Source organism: Sorex araneus, chromosome 5, assembly GCF_027595985.1.
Source record: "Sorex araneus isolate mSorAra2 chromosome 5, mSorAra2.pri, whole genome shotgun sequence".
NCBI classification, from domain to species: Eukaryota; Metazoa; Chordata; class Mammalia; order Eulipotyphla; family Soricidae; genus Sorex; species Sorex araneus.
Genome location: NC_073306.1, coordinates 103416079 through 103425348, shown reverse-complemented (window position 1 = coordinate 103425348; position 9270 = coordinate 103416079). Strand labels below are relative to the sequence as shown.

Genomic DNA, 9270 nt, shown 5'->3' with positions numbered 1-9270 from the left:
TGGATTTGCTAGAGCGGGCACCAGTAACTTCTCCATTGTGAGACTTGTTGTTACTGTTTTTGGCATATTGAATACACCACGGGTAGCTTGCCAGGCTCTGCCATGGGGGCGAGATACTCTGAGTAGCTTGCCGGGCTCTCTGAGAGGGGCGGAGGAATTGAACCCGGGTCAGCCACATGCAAGGCAAACCCGCCCTTCCCACTGTGCTATCGCTCCAGCCCAACTTCTGTTGTAAGGGAACTAGTTTTTGAAAAATTTAAGAGTCCTGGTTCATAAGAGAAATTCTGTTTTAGCCCTCAACCTTTTCTGGCAAAAGTTCAGAAACAAACCAAACAGGGATTTCTTAAGCAAATGAATAGTTAGGGAGTTGAATTTTGTTTTATCAAAGTAATGGAATGCATAAAATAAATTACATAGTACTTATACAATAATAACTGAGTACCTGCTATGCTTCCTAATTAAGAAAATGTGACAATATCTTATAGGAACAAACATTCAATTATTTTGCACTCAATATGGTAGGGCATGTGATGAGAACAAAAAAGCATAAGGGATGAACTCTGTCTTATATGGCAGAAAAATCAGATGTGAAAATTACCTGGAGTTTATGAATTGAAAATCTTAAGTCTACTCTTCGTGGGTAAAGTTACCATTGTAAGCCCAAGTGTCTTGTAAAGTGCTCAGCATGTAAAACATGCTCACTAAACTTTTCTTCTTTTTGTTGGAGAGGTATTAGGCCACACCTGTAGATGCTCAAGGACCACTCCTAACTAAGGCCTCAGGGGTTACTCCCCAGCAGTGCTCAGGGGACCGTGAAGTGACAGAGGTCAAACTGGGGTCAAGTATGCCTCAATGCCTTTGCTAACTCTCTGGCTCAAATATTTCTTCAATGCATATTCTCTTACATGATGCACAGGAAAGTATCTTCATCTAAGGACTCACTTAGAAACAGAAGATCTAAACTTCATTCGTTCATAATTTTGAATTCCAGTCATAAGTGCAAAATAAAGTTAGACTACCTAGTAAGGGGATCCAGGTGTCAGCAACAATATTTGAAATGTATATTCAATCATCTGTTTTTCCAGGAATTGTACAGGGAATTATTCACTTAAGTGCTGGCAAATTATGATTTGCCAGAGACTATAAAACAAAGCTCCCAGAGGTGCCACACAGCCTCTAATTGTCTAGTTCTCCCTATCAGAGAACATGGCAAGGTATGGAGAGTATCCTGCCAGCATGGCAGAGCCTTGCAAGCTCACCATAGCATATTCAATATGCCAAAAACAGTAACAATGATGGGTCTCATTCCCCTGACCCTGAAAGAGCCTCCAATGTGGCACCATTGGGAAGGACGAGTAAAGAGAGGCTGCTAAAATCTCAATGCTAGCACGAATGGAAACATTGCTGGCACCCACTCAAGCAAACTGATGATCAACGGGATGACACTTATACAGTGATACAGTGAAATTATGATTCACAACATAGAGTATATATTTCTACACCTGAGGAATCTTACTGTTATGAACTCAGAGTAGTTTTATTATTTGCTTTTCACAGTATGAATGGAAGTGATTTGTGCCACTTCTAGATAGAAGTTTGTTCAAATTTAGGATCATTGTTACTTTTCTCTGCTATTAGACCATTAATGTTTGATCTAGTGGTTCCTCTATCAGCAGTGGCCCCAGCATGAGTGACATAAAGGAGAACTGTTACTATCCTATAAAAACATGTTATGAAAGCAAGGAAGAAACCTTTATTGTTACATGCTACAATATTTTTGAGACACATATTACCTCAGCATAACATAACTCATCCTCATTGTTACAGAAATTATTAATGAAAATAAAAACAAAAAATACTATAAAATTAATAACACTAAACTCCAGGGTTCATTGGTGAAAAGCAAGGAAACTTTTTTAATTTTTTATTTATTTATTTTATTGACCACCATATGGAAAGTTACAAAGTTCTCAGGCTTATGTCTCAGTTATATAATGCTCAAATACCCGTCCCTTCACCAGTGCCCATATTCCACCACTAAAATCCCCAGTATACCTCCCACCCCCCCACCCCCCACCCCCGCCTACATAGCTGATAAATTTCACTTCATTTTCTCTTTACCTTGATTATATTCCATATTTCAACACAAAACTCACTATTGTTGTTGGAGTTTACCCCCAAAACACAGCCCTACTGACAAGGAAGCGTTTGATAATTAGTTTTCCATTGCTGAGAATGAAGAGATATGAAGTTGTGCAGCTGCGATAGCGGCCGCACAGTTTAGGATTTCTATATTTTAGTAATTAAGTCCAGGGAGATTTATGTTAGAAATTGCATCATTTCCCTTCTTGGGGCAGCATGGGGCAATGGCTTAGTTCACAATCTAGAGACATGGCTGCAAGCAGTTTCTGGGACCAAAAGTAGTCTAGCTGGCCTCTGTATTGTGGTCGATCAGCAGCAGAGCAGCCGCACAAACGTGTGGCCACCCGGGTTGAATCTCGGCAGAGCACGCGCCAGTATTGCCCCCAGCCTGAGACTGCCCGAAGGAAACTTTTTAGAAGTGAAAATAGTTGACTGCATTCTTAACTTAAAACTTTAAGAGAAGATATAGCAAACAGTATATTAAGTTGATTATAGTCAGATGCATTTGACAAGTAAAGGATATACTCAAAAAAGAATTGGTCAGTTTGGAGGCAGAGAAAGAAAAGAATGAGAAAGTTTCTGGTTTGGAAAATATAGGTGATTCTCAAATGCAATCAATGAAACAAAGAAAATGAGTATGAGCAACAAAATTACACAAAATCTTAGCAAAAAATCAAATAGCTGCTTCTTATTATTTATTACCTGGCACTTTTATGCTTATTAAGGTGACATCAAGTAAGACAAAACATCTAGAAGAAGAGATCAAGGATATAGGTTCTATGAGAAATCTGATGGATACTAAGTACTAGAAAGTAAGCATGCCATAAATTACAGGCATATTTTAAGACAGAATATTTGACAGCAATCAGATAGATAGATACAAAGGTAAACACAGAAACATTGTGCTGTCAACGGAACCACTAACCCATTTTAAATGAGAGTGCTCTAAACTCCTAGCAATCCTTCCTTCTCTTCCAAACTTTCTACCTGACCTCAAGAAGTTGTGAGAAAAGCTCTTTAGCCCCTGAGGAGATCACTGTCACTTTCACTGTCATCCCTTTGCTCATCAACTTGCTCGAGCGGGCACCAGTAACGTCTCCATTGTGAGACTTGTTGTTACTGTTTTTGGCATATCAAATATTCCACGGGGAGCTTGCCAGGCTCTGCTGTGTGGGTGGGATACTCTCAGTAGCTTGCTGGGCTCTCCGAGAAGGACAGAGGAATCAAACCTGGGTCAGCTGCGTGCAAGGCAAACGTCCTACCTTTCTTGATATGAAAGTGAATGAGAATAGTGGGAAAAGACGAACTTTCCAAAGTATAGGACCAAGGACAAAGAGGTGGGTGGGGGGTGTCCAGAGAGCTACCACAAGGTGTAGAACTAAAGCCCTCTCACAAATAACACTTGCTGAGGAAGATTGTAAAATCTGTAGATACTGGCAATATCTGTGTGTCTCCCACACTCTACTTTTCCTAATGAGTGTATTTTGGTTGCCTGTACTTTTTTCCACCTGTCTATATTGTGTATAAGAGGAACAAAATAGATTCCTCTTTTCCTTCTGCAGTTTTGGATGAAGAGGAGTTGCATCCAGATTTTCAACAGAAACCATCTTCAAACATTTAGAACTCAAAGGTAAAGATAGAAATAAAGACCAAATTGCTTCTTGTGATCTTTGAGGTAGTGGTGAGTGTTTTTAATATGTGGGAAGTCAAGAGTACTATACTGTTGAATACAAGATACGTGACCTGTGGAAGTTTACAAGTCACAGGGGCAATATGTGTGTGGTCTGTCTCCCACACAGTTATTGCCAGTGCTAACTACAGTAGCACCGTTGTCCTTTTGTTAATCAATTTGCTCGAGTGGGCACCAGTAATTTCTCCATTATGAGACTTGTTTTTACTGTTTTTGGCATATCAAGTATGCCACGGGTAGCTCGGCAGGCTATAGTACTGTCCAAAATATCTTTTAAAATATTTATTCATTAATTTTGGTTTTGGAACTGCATACAATGTGCTCAGGGCTTACTCCTGGCTCTGAAGTAAGGGATCACTTTTTTTTTTATTTTTAATTTAATTGAATCGCCATGAGATAGTTACAAGCTTTCATGTTTGTGTTACAATCTCACAATGATCAAGCACCCATCCCTCCACCAGCACACATTCCCCACTACCAATATCTCGGGTATACCCTCCCTTTCCCACCCTTCCCCTGCCTCCATGGCAGACAATATTCCCCACACTCTCTCTCTCTACTTTTGGGCATTATGGCTTGCAACACAGACACTGAGAGGTCATCTTGTTTGGTCCATTATCTACTTTCGGCATGCATCTCCCAGCTAAGAGATCACTTCTGATGTGTTTCAGGGGATCATATGGGATGCTGAGGATCAAATCTGGGTTGGTGGTGTGCAAGGTAAGTGTCCTACCAACTGTAATATCACTCTGGTTTCTCAAAATATTTTGTTTCCAGTTTTATAGTGCCTCTACATATAGGAATACAATATGCTACTAATGGCCTTGACTAAAAAATATGAGTGAAGCTGATGAATGTCATTCTTATATTAAGTGTTCAGAGACATGGATTTTATGGGTTTTTTTCCAATCATGATATTAACAGTGCTCCAGATAAGGGCTTGGCCCCCGCAATGAAATAACATATATCTGAACCTTACATCACTTGTATGTATATTCAATATGCACACAAAAAATAAGTGTTTGTTTTTAGAGACTCTAAGACTTGGTGCCATTTGAAGCATAACCCAAACTCATTGGTGACTGCCATGGCAATAAACAATGCTAACAATATAGAGAGATTATTCACCATTGTACTAAGTACTGTGACTGGTCCTAGGAAGAAAATACAATTCCACAAAACTTTTGAAAAAACTTACAACAACTTAGTGAAACAGAATTTTTCTACCCCTCTTTGCTTTGTGTTTGAACTAAGAGTTTCTCAGATCGCATATAGTTTTCCTGTGCTTTCTAGTTGCTTTTCATTTTCTGGAGAATTTGGGTATTTTTATTTTATTCTAAGTGTTCTGAAACTTCAGCAGGATTTCTAATGTGTGAAATCTTTATTTATTTTACATAATAATTTTGTCTGCCTCATCTCAATCAAACCTACCCAAACTTTAATTCGTTATTTAACTCCTAGCAATTTATGTCCTTGCAAATTTCTTAAAATTGCATTAGTTTTTTTAAATATTTTGCTAGAACATGTATTAGTTGAATGGAGGGTCTATCTTGTTCTGCTTTGTATTCCTCAGATACCATAGTAAGTGGAATAAAGAATAAACTCAATAGAAATGTTGACATTTTCACTTCCTATATGCTTCCTGGTGACAAAAGTAACTAATTAGTCATAAAATAGTACATTGCGGTTTGGTTTTTCTTTTTTTTGTGAAAAAGATAGTTTTTATTACAACTTACTTAGAAAGATGTGAGGGAAGAGAAAGAGAGGAAGTATTCATTCAAGGAAGAACATGGGCTTGAAGAGCAAGCCAGTAAATTGCGTTTAAAAGACAATTACTTTCAGCTCTCAGCAATTTGTTGTTTAGTGAATCAAGAACATTGTCAACAAACTCCTAAAAGACAGGGCTGGAAACATGAATGGGTTCTAATTATTAGATGCCCTAAGAGCATGTAGCAGTGTATGGTGCTTCTCTTCTTCCAAAAACCCAGACCTTTTAAGAAGTGTTCAGAAAGTTTCAATTACAGGAAAGATTCAGATCAAGCTTTTAGCATAGTTTGGCCTAGAACTTCACTCCTTCATTGATTTGTGCATTCCAACATTTATTCAACATTCTATAGATGAAGAACTAGAAAAGTCCCTCTTTTCTTGCATATCATCTTTGCACAGAAGACATGCTAATTTCTAGGTATTGCTCCTATTTTAGTATACGTGCTGCTAAAGCGAGCACCATGGTTGGACTTCCCATCACAAAATATCAGTGAGTGTTAATGGCTTTTCAACATCTACTATCAGAAAAATCTCCAGATCTAACTTTAAATATGACCATAGTTAAGATCCCATGGAATTGTGGAGGTCATACCCAATTCAATCAGCTTAATCTATGGATGAATAAATAGCAGTGCTCCTACATTATAAAAAAACAATAAGTATATCCCATGAAATAAACAAGAAGCATATGATAAATTTAAGATACTCAATTTCTTATCACTACAGAATACCTAATTTTTTAATGGCAGGCCAAATTAAGTCTGCAATTCTTTATCTTAGAAATTAACAAATTAAGTTTTTAATACTTAGAAGGAAATATATAGGTGCCAAGCTGTGGCATACCTTGCTTCAAAAGTCAGCTTCTGTGGAAAATCTATAGAATACAATGAGTTCGATCATCACAAAGTTATAGGCTATATCTTACTTGAGAGATTTTCAAACAAATAACTAAATGTCACTAGTCAGTGGCATCTCAAAGCACTGGATTTTGAAGTTCTTTCTTTCCTAAGAAACATTTTTTTTTTTTTGCCTTCTGACTAAGAAGGCATGATAAGTCCCTGAGGGCAGAGACTTTTCCTCTCCCTCACCCTTAGGAAAATAATCTTGAGAGAGGTAAAATGAAGGTTCTTCAATGTACCTCGCCTATACACCTTCTCAAAGGGAAACTCCCGATGTTGGCTACCTCCTTGCAGAATCCTAATACCTTTCAGATGCAGAAGCCTCAGTAAGATCCATCTGAGTTATAAGAGGAGCTCCAAAAATACAAACTCAAGTTTTAGCCAAGAGTCTGCTAGCTTTCTAAAAGATTCCAGTCCAACCCCCACAGTACCCAGCTGCCTGCACCTGATTGGCCTTTTGGATAATTGATCACAGCTGGTGGCTTAATTGGGCCTGTCACAGGAAGACCAGTTCCTTCTAGACACAAGATTCTATCCTGCCACGGTGCCCTCAGGGCCCAGTGAACTCACTGGGAGGAAATGTGACTCCCACTTCTTTACTCGAAGAACTTGGGGCATTTCCTAGAGGGGGCTTCATGCCAGGGGTTTGGTCTCAGCTTGGGGTGTTTGAGAGGAAAATGCAGTTCCCTCCCTTTGACTCTGGTCTTCTGGTCTCTCTAGTTTTGTACGATTTGCTTTTTTTTTTAAGTTGCATGAAATAAGGAAGTTTATTTAATATCAGTTTATGATAGGGGCTGTCTAAACTAGGGAAAAGTCACAATGAAATGGCAATTCATAATTTCTTTTTATTTGATTCAAGTCATTCCAGTAGAAAGTCCCCTACTTCCTCTTCCTCTCATCTAGACTGACTGCTTGTTCATTTGCAGAGATAAAAGAGATGTTGATACATTTTTAGCTGTATAGGTCGGAGTTGTCATATCCCTCAATGGCGGTCTCCATTCTCATTTCATAACCCATGATTAGTTAAGCTTGGGCATAAAAGAATGTCCACAACATTATAATATTATAATACACAACTACATACATTATATTTTTATGTCCAATAAAACATGAGAAAACTTCTAGAAATGCTTTCTGCTGACTCTATAAAAGAGATGTGATGGGAAGATGTATTTCCTTCTCTAAAACTATCTCAAATGTTGTCATGTCTGTGTGTGACTCCTGGACACCAATAAAAATACTGAGGACTTAAGATTTTACAAAGAATACCTATTCATCAAATAAAAAAATTCCAAAGATAAAAGAAATCTTGTTTCTTGGTGTTACTAATTAACCATTGCACTACCAACCATGAACCATCCTTTAGGAAATTCCTGTCAGAAAAAACAATCTATTTCATTTTTGCTTGAGTTCCTTTTGGTTTGACTTTCTGCAACTACAGCCTGAGTATCCTAACTGATATATTAACAAAGCCACAGTGGAACAATGTATACATAATTGATAATAAATCTAGTACTTATAAAGTCCTGCTATTTGTCAGGAATCATTTTAAGAGTCTGAGCCAATTTACTTTTTAAAACAACTAGAAGGAAATGCTGGGCCTTGAGAGATACTACAGTAGATATGGTACTTGCCTTGCACTCAGCTGACCTGCATTCAATCCCCAGCACCCCATATGGTCCTCTGAACCTTTGCTCCCCTCACCCAGAAGTGGTCCCTGAACACAGAACCAGGAGTAAGCCCTGAGCACTGCTGGGTGTATCCCTCCCCTCCAAAAAAGGAGATCTATTATTTTCTTTAATATTACAAATAAAAAACTTAGTTTCAAAAACCAAACCACTTATTCAATGTCACAGAACTAAGGGTAACACTACTTTTTCTAGATAATAACTTTGGTCCCCTAAATAAAATTCTTAACCAGGTTATTAGACTATTACTCAGATTAACCAATAGGAGTGAAGTTACTATTCTTTAAATTCAATTACCGAGAACCACTAGACAGAAAAAGGAGAATTTTTTCTTTTCTTTTCCATGAAATTCCTTCCCCTCACTCCCCCTCCAACATCACATAACTTCTTCATTATCTCCCCATTCTGCCCCCACACAAGCAAAATCTTCAACTAGTTGCTACTTTTCCTTAAAAATGTAAATACCAAACCTTAAATTCAACTCAAATATTTCTATAACCCCTCTTCAATTTAAGAATCAAAAATTTCTTTTGGTTCATATTTATTATTGAGGGGTGAATTACACAGCAGAAAGAATACTCCTTTTCCCAAAACACCTGTGGTCACTTAGATATGATAGAGAATTTAACTAGTGATGACTGAAAAAAAAAAAAATCCTAAGACTATGAGTTACCAATGTTTGTGACTGTTCCTTGGAAGGGCGAATGGGGGAGGGCTGAGGAATGAAGATGGGGTCTATGGGGAAGACTAAGAACAGTTTCCACTCCATGTCTGTTTTAGTTATTCCATACTTAGAAGTTTTCCATATGCACGCAATTCCTATTTAAAGAAAGTTTTAAAAACTCAATAAGATGGAATAAGTCCCTCTAGAAGTAGGTAAAATGTTTTAAGAATACGAAGAAGTGGGAAAAAAAAGTCAAGGAAATCAAATTACTTTGCAAGGGGTTGTGTCAAAGTATCATAAACTGAATGACTTAAACAAACAAGCGAAAATGTATTATCACATAATTTGACATAATTCAGAGAGAGAGTCCAAGACAAAGTGTCCATGGACATGTTCCTTTTGCAACCACTCAGGAAGAAT

The 9270-nt window shown here is 37.8% G+C and overlaps 1 non-coding gene across 1 annotated transcript; it reads right to left on the bottom strand.

Moving 5' to 3' along the window:
* Window positions 1-5952: 5952 nt before the first annotated feature.
* Window positions 5953-6059, bottom strand: LOC129405297 (U6 spliceosomal RNA). Its single transcript, XR_008630472.1, has one exon. It is a non-coding gene; the product is annotated as a U6 spliceosomal RNA (small nuclear RNA).
* Between the last annotated feature and the right edge of the window lie 3211 nt (window positions 6060-9270).